Below are 13,196 nucleotides of genomic sequence, written 5' to 3' on the forward strand. Positions count from 1 at the left end.
CTGTGCTGCTATAAACAAGGGTGCACATATATGGCTGAGGTATGATGTTTTTAATTCTTCTGGAAAGACCCCCGGGAGGGGAATAGTGGGTCAAATGGGACCTCTAATCCTAATTTTTGAGGAATCTCTACACTGATTTCCACAGTGGTTGCACCAGTCGACACTCCCACCAACAGTGGAGAAGCGTTCCTTTTTCCCCAGAGCCTCTCCAGCATTTGTTATTGGTTGATTTCATGATGATAGTCACTCTTTCTGGAGTGAGATGGAATCTCAGAAGCTTATCTTTGACAAAGGAACCGCACACATTCACTGGAAGAAAGATCGCCTCTTTAATAAATGGTGCTGGAAAAACTGGTTTTCCACATGCCGAAGATTAAAACCAGACCCATGTACCTCACCATGCACTAAGCTATAATTGAATGGATCAATGATCTAAATATTAGAACTGAAACACATATCTGCCAGAAGAAGAAATAAGCAGAACTCTTGAAGACATAGATGTAGGCAAATTCATGAACAAAACCCTGATTGCATATAAAATAATACAAAGAATCAATAACTGGTATCTCATCCTATTAAAAAGCTTTTACACAACAGAAGAAATGACTAACAGAGTGAAAATACAATCTACAGAGTAAGAAAAAATTTTAGCCACTTGTTCTTTAGACAAAGGACTTATATCTAGAACATATAAATAACTGAAAAAAAATCAGACCCCCAAATTTAGAGACCCAGTCCACAAATGGGCATCTGAGATGAATATGCACTTTTCATAGAAAGAAGTATAATTGGCAAATAAGTATATGAAAAAATGTTCAGCATCACTGATTATTAGAGAGAGGCAGTCCTCTTTTACTTACACAAACATTAGCTTTTACTTACACAAACCCAGATGGTATAGCTTACTAGACACCTAGGTTATATGGTCTACATACTGGCATACCTATATAATGTATATCATATATGCTACATATATTTAAAAACTACATATCACATATGGTATACTATATATATATGTATTTATCATATACCATCTCATGTTTACCATATCTCTTCACTGTACCTTTTCTTCTGTGTTTGATTTAATGTTTTATCATAGCTCAGGAATAATAGGAAAGAACTATACCATATATATGCATGTATATACATATATATTTTATATCAGTGGTACCTGGGTTCATACACTTAATTCTTTCCACAATTCTGGTTGCAAAATGTGTTGGACAAGAACTGAATCAAATTCAGCGGCTAGGTTCAATGTTGACCTCATGTGGAAATTGGATCCAGTTCTCATCCAATTCAGGTTGTGACCAGAATCACGGACAGAATTCGGCTTGTGAACCCAGGTATCTGTCTGTCTGTCTGTCTATTTTATATAATGTCCATAGATTGGGCTGGGTTATCTACTGATTACACATGGTGATCATTCTGTCCCGGTCATGATGCATCTTAGCATTCCAAACATTTTACCAATATCTTTAATGAAGAATGTTGCCTGACACATTTTCTTAACAAGAAATGAAATCTTTCAAAGACTATGCTTTTAATGGTTCTTTCAACATGGACTTAACAAGCCATTTGCATGTTGTTATAAAGCTTTGGTGTTTTAAAATTGTATTTTGATATTTACACACAGAAGATGATAATCCCTAAGGCAAAACTATTGCTGAGGTTTTTTTTTCTTTGTTTTGTATTTCTTCCGGTACCAGGAATCAAACTCACAATCTTGTGCTCACCAGGCAGGCGCTTTTGCCACTGAGCTAAATCCCCAGACCTGAGGTGGATTAACTAATGGCCAACTTGTGACACCCAGCTGAGCTGAGTCAGTGTGGTGCTGGGCACGGCAGGCCCACCTGAGGACTGTTGCCAACAGCATGAAAAAGAGAACTGGAGGGGAAGATGGTGCTGCTGACTCTCCTGAAGAATCTTGTCACACTGGTTTTCCTGATATGAACTTGGCTGTTCTCACCATTGGAGGAACTCGGGTCCTCACTGTCACTGAGGACGACTGCGGTTTTCTTTGGAGGGGGCTCTGGTCCTTACCTTGAGTATCGCTTCCTGGCTCCAGTGCAGATCCCTCAGCCTGCTGGCACAGATCCTTCATCCCACTGGCGCAGACTTTCTAGCTTCCGCCACTGGCTCTTGGGTCTGCCCAGTGCAGATCCTTGATACAGTCTTGCGTGAGACATTGTCGTGGGCTCCAGGCCCTCAGCTGGACTCTTTGGGTTTCTAGTGTGTGGACAGATCTTCCACACTCCTTTGCATTTGACTCTTTGGGTGAATATTATACAATAATCCTATAAATTATGTGTCCTATATGAAATCTTTTTCCTTATTAATCCTGACTACAACAACTGCCATAAAACTTCCTTTCAGGATAGAACAGTTTTTTGATGAAAATAGAATAAAGTCAGTTGGAAAGCATAACACAACACAACACAACACAACAAAGTGCTTCAAACCTGGGAGTGATTCAAAAATTTTAAATCTTTCAGAGACCATTTCAAAAGTTGTGTCTCCAACATGAGGAAATTCATTTTTAACCAATTTTGCGCGATTTCCCTATTTTCTCAGGTGAGCAGATTTGCCCATGTGTTGGTAGACAAAGCCCCCCTGGGGTCCTGAGAATCAGTGTGTCTCCCCATGTCTGTATGTACAGAAGTCAGGCATAAAACACGTGTCAGGTATGTAGGTTCCCTGATATAGAGGTCAGATAAGGTGCGTGATTCATTTTCTTCTGTTTTGTAATTTATCGAAATACATGCCCTTCAAAAAGTAGGTTAAGAAAAAGAAAGAACAGCCCTGTCTTGTCTGCATATTAACGCACTGTCCAGATCCGGTCTGCTATGCTTGTCCCGCCTCGGATCCTTGCTGTCGGGGACTCTGGTTGGGGCAGCCCTCGGTGTCCCTGGGAGTCGGTGCCACTGTGTGCCATGTCAGTGGTGGTCGTGTAGGAAAGCACAGCAGCTGACTGCTCACTCTCAGTGTGCATGCCTTCTTCTGCCCAGTGGAGCCCATGTCGAGCCATGTTTTTCAGGGCAGCAATCCTAACTTGGAAAGAAGTCGTGATCTCTTACCCGGAATTTGTTGTTTTTATCTTTGAGGGAGATCTGAAGATGGAAACGCAGAGAAGAAGCTCGATGGTTGGAAACATAAAATGTCTGCAATGACCCAGAGAGAAGAGGGAACGGCCGGCAGTGGGTCACACCTCGTGCCTGTCGGTGGCGCTGGCGGCTCACCCGGGACAGGAAGAACCGTTTCTCTTGCCTCAGAGCGGCAGGTGGCGAGCGGGGAAGCCGAGCGAATCAGTGATTGTACATTAGCACTGTTCATGAAAGGACTCCGGATGTCGGGGAGGGGTTTGCAGTAAATCTGTGTGACAGGCAGTCACGAGAGGCTTCCCTAAGGCGCTCAGACCCCAAGGCGAGGGTAAGAGCCAGGAGCCTGGAGGGACACGGCGGTGGGGAGGTGGGCTGCGGATAAGTCACATACTGTAAATCTGAGAATTCATCCATTCATATTTATTTATATGTATAAATATTTATTTAATGTCTGCCATGTGCCTGGCACTGTTCTTCAGTAAACAAAACAGACAAGTCCTGCTCATGGGACTTCATTATAGCAGAATGGTAGAAACCCTCAACACACACACACACACACACACACACACACACACACACACACACACACAAATTGTGAGGTACTGTGAGGCAATCTTGCTGGAAGGATAGAGAAATAGCAAGTAGAGGTAGGGGTTAGTATTTTCATCTTCCACAATTGAAATGTAGGTCTTTACTATCTTAAATTAGCAAGACAGAAATGGCAATTTAAGCATGTTGTTTAGGAGTATGTAGGACCAGCTGAGCACAGCGGTCCGTGCTGGGGAGGCTGAGGTAGGAGGATTGCAAGTTTGAGCCCAGCCTGGGCAATTTAGTGAGATGCTGTCTCAAAATTACAAATATAAAAATAAAAAGGGCTGGGGAAGTAGCTCAGTACGAAGGGTCTGGATTGTAGCCCTGATAAACACACACACACACACACACACACACACACACACGCGCACACACGTAGAAAGAAAGAAATTTGCAAGTGAGTGTTAGAAGAAATAGCTAAAAGGTTTTGGAGAGGAAGATTCTGGAGTGGGAGACCTACCCGGAGCTGCCCTTTCCTGGGAAGAGCTCCTTAGAGAGGTGATGATCCTGTCACTCGGTAGGAATGTGCCAGCTCTGGGGTTACAGGGATGAGTGCAGAGGGTACCTGCCCACCTGGCTCTGGGAGGGGCAGGAGGGAGGCAGAGGAAGCCAATGGGGATGGGATATTTAAATGAGCACCAGGGGCGGGGCCAGGGGGAGTCTGAGGTGGGACCCTCCCGGTACAGAGGACCCCAGCGTGTTGGGGATAATCAGGCGAGGACTCTGGCTTTGCTGTGTGACTTGCGAAGCTGCTGAACCTCTTGGAGCAATTCTCTAAAGCTTTCAGAAGAGACACAGGGTCCACGCCTAGTCCCTAAGAATTGTAAAGGTGTGGGATAAGCAGCGCCCTACTTCTTCCAAGATGTCTTTTTGCTTTCAATCTTTGAGCAAGGGAAGCAGTACCCGTAGCAAAGCACAGGAAGATCTGAACCCCAAAAAATTCAAATAAAAGCTGAAGAAGAAGCCAGTAAAGACTTGGGACAGGACCCCTCACACCTCCAAGCAGGGGCCGCAGCTGAGGGCTGCGGGAACGCGGGCGGAGTTTGCAGCGCTGCTCCCCCAGCCCGCTGGTCACTGGAAATGCTTGGTAATGCACAGAGACACACAGTTGTTACAAGTTAATCAAAAAGTGAAGGGTGTTTAAGGAGAGAGGAACGCTCTGATCTGGACACACCGTCCGCAGGTATTGAATGAGCGCGACGCAGCCTTAAGTTGGCACCGTGAAAATAATACGTGAAAGGCCATTGGAGTAAAAGGTGTATATTTATGTGAATTTTACTTTGATAGAAATCAGTCTCTCACAAGAAGAAGGAGGAGGGGGCAGCAGCCGAGGAGGAGGACATGCTGAGAACCTGCTGCCATCAGGTAAGAAAAATGAGAACCGCTGATGTAAATGGGACACCTGGCTCAGGAGAGACCCGAAGACGGCAGAGGCGTGTGACACCCTCACCGCCAGGCAGGTGCGTCCTTCTCATCGAGAGAGGCTGCGGAAAGACTGTGACGTAGCTTTCGTACTCCTCCAAAATGCCTTCCATGCCATGACCCCCGACCCGGGGTGCGGGCACAGCGGTGGGCAGACAAAGGTGCCCTGGAGAGCGACACCCTACCAGGGCGCCTCCCTCCTGCAAAGTGGGAGCCCCTTGTTAGTCGGGTTTCTGGGGCTCTGTTCCCTTAGCTGCTGACCTGGACGTCAAGAGTGTTAGTGAGTGAGAGGGTAAAGCGCCCTCACCAGAGAAGCTTCCTCCAGAAATATTGGGTCCATCGTCCACTGCTGGGTAGGACAGCCGCACAACTAGCAGAAGGCACCAGCGCCCCTGGGGGCGTCCACACCTCGGGCTGGCTCGGAGTGGGGCGAGGTTTTCCAGACTCCAGTAAAGCACTTCCCAGGGGCTCTGGACCCAGTGTCTACAAGGGAGGCACGCAGCTGATGGCTTTTTAAAGAGAATATATTACATTTTTTTGGTGTTGCTCCTTTGAAAATTCTTTCCGTTTTTAGGGTGGGCACCACCAAGGAAAATGTATCTTGCCACATTCCTTAATCAAAGTATGAGACTCAGTGGCATGTTTCTGCAGGTTGCAGTGAAATCTCTATCCTGGGGAAAACCGCCGGCTCTGGGCTCAGGAGACGTGGGTGACTCTGATACTGTCACTGTTTGGAAAATAATCTCACTGATTCAATGGATGGTGTGCAGGCAAATTTGTAAATCCTTGGGCATTTCATTTTGTGGAACTATGCACTTAATGTGGGCTTGCCAGTGGGAACGCTTTGAAATGCATTTCCTAACACTTTGCTCTTCCGTAAGCATTGAAGTAGGAAGACTTTTAACTTTTAATATAATTTAAAGTAACATTTTATTCAATGTCTGCAAGGCTTTACTCACCCACATATTTTAATGCATCTTTGGTGGAATGGAGGACTTTTGTCTGGCCAAAAAATGTAGGCTTCCACCAGCAGAGCTGTAATACTTTTTATGGATTTTCTTCCTAAGAATTAAGCATTTTGCCCATTTGCCCAAAACTAGCATAGTCATGCTCCTCCCCAAATTAGTAATCTTGTTCCAAAATTATTATCAAAATTTTTGCCAGCTCTGATTGGAACAGTTTTTCTAACCATTAAAGTCACATAGTAAGGCAGAAAATCTGGAAAACCCAAAAGGAGATAATCATAAAAATTACACCCCCTTAAATAATTACTTGTTAATATTTCTGCATTTTCTTTTCCAAGCTTTTCTGCACTTAATGGTATACGTGAACCATTTTTAGATGGAATGAAAGAGTCATTTCAAACTTTTTAAAAAGAAATTAAATAAATAGATGATTCGGGCTCTCAAGTCTGAAGATTCTCAAGGCGGGGTGAAGAAGTCTGCATGCAGCTCCTGCTCCCTCTGCTGGGAGAGTATCTTTCTCCTTTGCTCTCTTAAAAAAAAAAAAACAAAACGGTAGGAAGCAGGTTGTGGCAGTGCATGCCTGTAACCCCAGCACGCGGGAGGCTGAGGAAGGAGGATTTCTGTGAGCTGGAGGCCAGCCCTGATCCTCTAGGCTGAGGTGCTAGCAGGCTTGTGAGCGATGCTTCTGTCTGCAGTGTGGAAACCGCTCACGGGCCTTTGGAATCTGAAGAGGGAAGAGGAGCCCTCCGCTTTGTGCTTTGACCCTCACGTCCAGGCTGCTTCAGGGAAGGCGCCAGAGTGCTGGGCCTGCGCAGGTAGGGCCCCTTTCCTGCCCTCACTGGACCCATCCCAGCGGCCTGGTCAGGGTCTGCCTTCGAGGTCCGCCAAGTTCACCTCAGAGGGTCCTGTCACTAAACTGCTGCCTGCTCTTCTTTCCTTGTCATTTTCTGTCAAGCATTTCCTGCGACACTTACGCTTCTGGTGACCGAGAGTCCTCTGATGCAGGGACAGCGGGGGGCTTCTTACCTAGGACCCAGTGGTCACCAAAGCCAGACCCGGGGATTTTGCCGCCCTGCTCCAGAGCACGGACGAGCCTGCGTTATTCCGTGGGAGCTGCCGCCTCTCAGATGTTTCTGCTGTTCGGATTCCCCTGCTTTCGGTACAGAAGCCCTGCGCCTTCCCGCTGGCTTGGGACACTGCCTGGGCCTGCCCTGGCCCGGTCCTTAACCGGCCTTGGTCTACACCTCACTGCCACCAAGCAGTGCCCTCACCCAGGTCCCTGGGCGCTCACTCCGCCTGCCAGCGAATGTCCCTGCTGCTGGTCTGGTCGGGTGAGGACGAGATCAGGGTTCAAAAGATAAAAGGCCCCAGCTTTTGTTTTTAAGTCTGTATTGCACGGCGTGGAGTGGCCCGGATGACAAAATGACACGGTGAGGTCCCATCCTCTGCTGCCCTAAGAGAGAGGAGGAGCTCAGAGGAGACCGGGAGGCCTGCGGGTCCGGGGCGCGGGGGCCCTGTCAGGTCCTGCAGCCTCCTTGATGCACTTTAAAAGAATCTCTAGAGGGGAGAGAGTTTGAAAGGCAGGTAAGTGACAGCCTGGTGAGCCCTGTTTCCGGTTCGTCCCTCTCTGTCATGCAAATCACTTAAATTCTTCCTTGGATCATCCCCCGGGAATGAGCCGCGGAGTCTGACGGATACTCCTTTAGGCGATCGGGAGAAAGGCCTTTCTGTCCGGGCCCACGTTGCCTCTGTGGCCAGCAGGAGGCGCTGTTGCTCTTCGTATCTCACAGGCTGCCGCAAGCCCCGCGAGGGTGTGTGACTCAGTTACTGCCCTTGTCGCTCGCTCGTTCACACTGACGTTTTGCGAAGGACAACGTGACACCCTGCTTGGTGAGCAACCGTGCACTGTCATCTTGCGAAGCGTTGGGGAAACTGTCCAACTTTAGAAGTCAAAAGCAAAATGTATCCTTTCTCTTAGTTTCTGTCATAAGCATGAATTATGCGGGGGTGCTTTTCTATTCTAAGGGACAGCACCAATCCTAAAATACCTAGGTGGTGTTTCTTTTTCTTTCTTTTTTTCTTTCTTTCTTTCTTTCTTTCTTTCTTTCTTTCTTTCTTTCTTTCTTTCTTTCTTTTCTTATACTGTGGTTCTGGGAGTTTAACCCAGGGCCTTCACACTGAGCTACATCCCCAGTCCTTTGCAATATTTTATTTTGAGATAGAGTCTTGCTAATTTTCTAATTTGCTGAGTTGCCGAGGCTGAGCCCAAACTTGCATCCTCCTGCCTCAGCCTCTCGGAGCACTGGGAGTGCAGGTGTGCAGCACCACGCCTGGCTTCCAGATCGTTTTGAAATTACCCCTGGCCGTGGTTATTAGTGTGGGGAGGGGTCAGGACCCTCTTGACTCTAGTGAAGACCTAATGTCCATCCCCTCTCTGGGGCAGAGATACTGATCTGTAGGTCTCACTGCTCAGGCTGTGATTTCAGCTCCTTTCCTCTGCAGCAGAGCTGGGATGACTTTTTTTCTGTAAAGGTCAGAGGGGAAATTTTTAGGCCCAGTGGGTCGGAAGGACGTTGCTCCTACTGCTGGATTCTGCTGTTGGCACCAGCTCCACCGTGGCTGGGCGTGGAGGGAGAAGGGTGAGGCCGTGCCCCTCGGGAACCGTGTCTACTTTGATTGTTCCTGACCTGCAGACATCGACGGAGGCTCCAGAACAGTTGATGCCCTCTGCCTGCTCTTTGCAAATTCGAGCTCTTTTCTAATTAAGAAGAAAGTAATCAACTCTGCAGGTCCCCCTGGTTCAGCTGGTCCTCCTCTTAAGTCTTTGTCTTCTGCTTAGAAACCTCCTCTTTCTGTCTTCCTGTCATGGGAGCGGTGGCCCACAAAGGTTTTAAAGTAGGCATCGCACACACTGAGACAGCAGCGCTGCCGGAACTGTGAACTTCTAACCTTTTCATTCATCCCTGCCTCATTTAATCCATATTTTAAAAGAAAAGAAGCCACAGAATGTAAACAGGCACCGACTGGCCTGACATAGCCCGGGAAGATCTGGCTGAAGATTTTTCTAGGAGTTGATCCAAGAACATTTTTCTTTCTGCCCTTTAATCTGTGGAAAGAGACACAAGCTACGGTGGCTGCCCGGAAGGCACAGATGCCAGCACGGAAATGCCTGCAGCACCCCGTGGGGCAGAGGCAGCTGGCACCCGGGGGAAGGAGAGTGGCTCGGGCGGGAGCAGGAGCTTCCTGTCCGCCGCCCGACCTTTCCGCTTGCTTTTCTTGCAAGTGGATTCTGTTTCCTTTGAGCTGTGTGGGATGGAGCTGAGGGAGGGAGGCTGAGGCACCTCGATGAGGGTCGGTGAGCAGGGCCAGCGGTTTGCGTCCTCTGTCCCACCGAGCACCCATCCCTTCTGCAGCGCCCCTAGTGGGAAGCTCCACATCCTTTCTGTCCTTGTTCTAGGGTGGCTCCAGAGGAGAGGAAATGAGAGTGAGATGATTTCGTGTCAGTGTCTGAGGTTGCTGGAGGCTCCAGAACCAAACTGGGGGGCAGGAAGTGAGGATCAGAGGCCCCCAACCCCCTCTGCTAGAGACCAATCAGAGCGCACACGCCTGTGTGTCATGGCTGGATGCTTTCAGAGCGAGCGGACTGCTTGCAGCGTTTCGTTTCTTTGAAGGAGCGGGGACAGGAGGCGAGAGGGACTTGCAGGGACCGACGGGAACCAGAGAGAAGGGGCCCGGGACAATGAGGGTGAAAAGAATCAGAATCTGTCCATGTGTACCCGGGGTACCCGACGCACCTTGTTAGTCTGGGGTGCTAATATGCACCAATAAAAAAAGAGTTTCACAGGGGCTGGGGATTTAGCTCAGTGGCAAAGTGCCTGCCTGGCAAGCGCAAGGTCATGAGTTCGGTTCCCGGTACCAGAGAAAAAAAAACAAAAACAAACAAACAAACAAACAAAAAAAGAGTTTCACTTCTGAAGGATCTTTGGAGTCGGTTCTGCTGACTTCTCCCCCTTGCCCACCTTTGGGGGGTGACGTGGAGGATGTGGAAGGAAACCACCTCCTGGCTCCCAGCCCGCTCCCTGGCCCCGCTCCACCCTGGCTCTCGCCTCCTGGAGGCCGTGGGCTTAACCCTTTGCTGTTGTGAAAACAGTCAGCAGGCCGATGCTCGCTGACTTGCAGCTGGGCTCTCATTTCGTCCTTCTGTGGGAGGTGGCGGAGGAGGGCGCTGGTTCTGACGTCCGCTCCCCAAGGCAGCACCAGCGTGGATGGACACGGAAGCCAGGCTCGGTCACCCTGGCCTCTGGCTGGCTGTGAGATGGTGTGGGTGGATGGAAGAGGGGCATCCGAGTGCCCGCTCCTCCTCCCTTCAGTTGCAGGGTCGTTAATCCTTCATCTCCTGCGGAGGGTCCAGTTCCAGAAGCTTCTAAGCAGCTAACACTGTAGGGAGAAGGACAGGAGGACGAGTGAGAAGTGTATAAGCTGTGCCGCACAGAAAATGTCTCGCCCCGGGCTCCTATCCTTGCAGAGACTGGAGACCCTCCTTCCGCCAGCCCGCCAGCCCTCACGGCCCATGCCCCCGCGATCCACCCACCGTGGCCGAGCGCAGTGCCCACACCGAGGGGTGACCCACGCTGTGTGTGTTGTGTGCGGGACTTCCCTTGCTTTCGAGAATGAATAAAATAGATTCTCCTGGCTTTCCAAACATCTGCAACCAGGAGCTTTCTTGGAATGCCCTTCTTTGGTCGGCTGATTACTATTTTCCGAGGACGCTAATGACAGCCTAGATGTGATGGAAAGTGGCGTGCTTGGCAAACCTGCCGTTCAGGTAACGACGGTCACCGCCCGCTGGGCGAGCAGGCTGAGCCAGCCGTGCTGGTGCCTGGATGCTGGGGCAGGCTGTGAGGTTGGCACGGCCGCTGACACGGGGGCTGGGGTTAGGGTCTCGGAGGGCTGTAGGCAGGTGTTTTGAGCGTGGTTGAAATTTTCAAAAGGGTAGGAAAAACTTGACGGAAGAAACACGTTTTCTCTTCATCTCCCAGCTTGAACCAATTTTCTTCTCGTAATGGGGGGGATTATTAGGGTTCTGTGCCATGTGGATGGGACCCAGGGATCGCAGCTGGGCCAGAGGACTGTTTGGGGTGTTTTAATTTCGGAAGCTCTGGCTTCTGGAGCATCTTTATTTATTTTTGTCTTCCCGGTAGCAACCGGCTCTGTAATAGGTACGAGGTGGGTGTTCAGAACTACCTCGTCATTGGTTCTTTTTCCCCGCTGTATTCATTTCAACATGAATTTCTTGAAAACATGGAAAAGCAACACCAACAGCAAGCACGAATGCAAGCTGACTTAGTGCAAGGCAGAATGGTTATAATTACACAGCTTACTTGGTAGTGTTACTGCTGCCTTCTCATAAAACCTCAGCCATTGCTTGGCTCCACTACGGATGTGAACAGAGACGTGCCGTGCTTGTTAGCACAGTAGACAGTGCAGGACAGGTGCTGCGGCGGGCTGACAACTGCTGGGCAACTTGTAACCCCCGGCTGAGCTGAAGCAGCATGGTGCTGGTTGCGGGAGGCCGCCAGAGGACTGCTGCCAACAAAATAAAAACAACTGGCGAAGAAGAGGAGCTCTTGAGCTGCTGGTTCTTCTGGAGGAGCTTGTCATGCTGGCTTTCGTGATATGAACACAGCTGTTTTCATCGTTGAACGAGCTCGGGGCCTCGTTGTTGCTGAGAATGGCTGAGGCTGACTTTGGGGGAGCTCTGGTCCTTGCTTTGAGCATCGCTTCCTGGCTGCAGAGGGGCAGACGGTTGCACTGTTCAATGTCCTGAGAAGCCTGTCACGCTGGCTTTCCTGATATGGACTCAGCTGTTCTCATCTTTGGAGGAGCTCAGGACCTTGCTGCTGCTGAGGAGGGCTGTGGTACTTTTCAGGAGAGCTCTGGTTTTACTTCAGTGTCGCTTCCTGGCTCCAGTGCAGATCCCTCCGCCTGCTGGCACAGATCCTTCATCCCGCTGGCGCAGACTTTCTAGATTCTACCACTGACCTTTGGGCCTTCCCAGTGCAGATCCAAGAAACAGACTTGCATGAGACATTGTCGTGGACTCTAGGCTTCCGGTTGGACTCGTGGAGGACATTTTTGTGGGCTCTAGGTCTTCAGCTGGACTCATGCACGACATTGCTGTGGGGTCCAGGCCCTCAGCTGGATGCTCTGGGTCTTCAGGGTGTGGACAGATTTCCTGCATTCTCTTTGTATGTGACTCTTTGGGCGACTACTATAAAATAATCCTGTAAATTGTGCGTCCTGTATTGTATTGTTCCCCTTGCAAACCCCGACTACAGCAGGTGATCTTCATCCTCTCTAGGGGGTCTGATTGGCTGTGAGCTACTTATGGCTTGTGATAGGCCTTGGATACAGGGATAATTTGGAACCGGGTGGTGGATTTCAATTTCCGGACTCCATCCTGCCTGCTACTCTTGAGGAGACCCGAGAAACACCACGCACAAGGCTTCCCTCGTCCGCACTCCAGAGGGCCAGCTCGCTTTGAGCAGGCCTGTGCTGATGGGATTCTAACGATGCCACATTTCCTGTTCTTGCTCATCCAGCCTGGTATTTATGGAATCTACTGAGGCCAGCTGACAGATGTGACATTCTTCCAAATGGCCCATGGGGCAAAACCATCCATAATGAGCCCTTTGCTCCTCAAAATGCTACAGATGCTTAGTGTCCTGAGCATCTTGAGCATCAAGTACGAGTTCCTCAGAAATGCGGAATCTCAGACCCCACCCAGAGCTCCCTGGTTGCAGTTGTGCCTTAACAACATTCCTAGGTTAGATGCGTGCACCTTACTATTTGAGACGCACGATATGCAAAGCTTGTGGCTGGGTGGGGACTCGAAAGTACGACTTCCTAAGGTGCTAGAGAGGAGGGAGGCACGGAAACCTTCGCAATACGTGTTTGTCGTGAGTCTCTGGGTAAAATATTTCCTGCTAAGGGCTGTGAAAGTATTTGGTGTAACAGCGGCCTGCCCTTCCTTACTGCCTTCTTGTCTTCCTCCCACACTCTCTGATTGTATGCGAGTGTAAGTTTCTCTCAGCAGACACGGACGGGGTGAGATCTT

The 13,196-nt window shown here is 49.4% G+C and overlaps 1 long non-coding RNA gene across 2 annotated transcripts; it reads left to right on the top strand.

The window, feature by feature from the left end:
• The first annotated feature begins 4,444 nt into the window (after positions 1 to 4,444).
• LOC102020626 lies at positions 4,445 to 9,968 on the top strand. 2 transcript variants are annotated; one of them, XR_001235960.1, is made up of 6 exons: positions 4,445 to 4,875; positions 4,980 to 5,057; positions 6,775 to 6,894; positions 7,035 to 7,238; positions 7,465 to 8,041; positions 8,773 to 9,968. It is a non-coding gene; the product is annotated as an uncharacterized LOC102020626 (long non-coding RNA). The 2 variants fall into 2 exon arrangements; XR_001235959.1 differs by having other exon boundaries at positions 7,035 to 8,041.
• Positions 9,969 to 13,196: the final 3,228 nt, after the last annotated feature.

Source organism: Chinchilla lanigera, unplaced genomic scaffold, assembly GCF_000276665.1.
Source record: "Chinchilla lanigera isolate Chin_1 unplaced genomic scaffold, ChiLan1.0 scaffold00050, whole genome shotgun sequence".
In the NCBI taxonomy this organism is placed as follows: domain Eukaryota; kingdom Metazoa; phylum Chordata; class Mammalia; order Rodentia; family Chinchillidae; genus Chinchilla; species Chinchilla lanigera.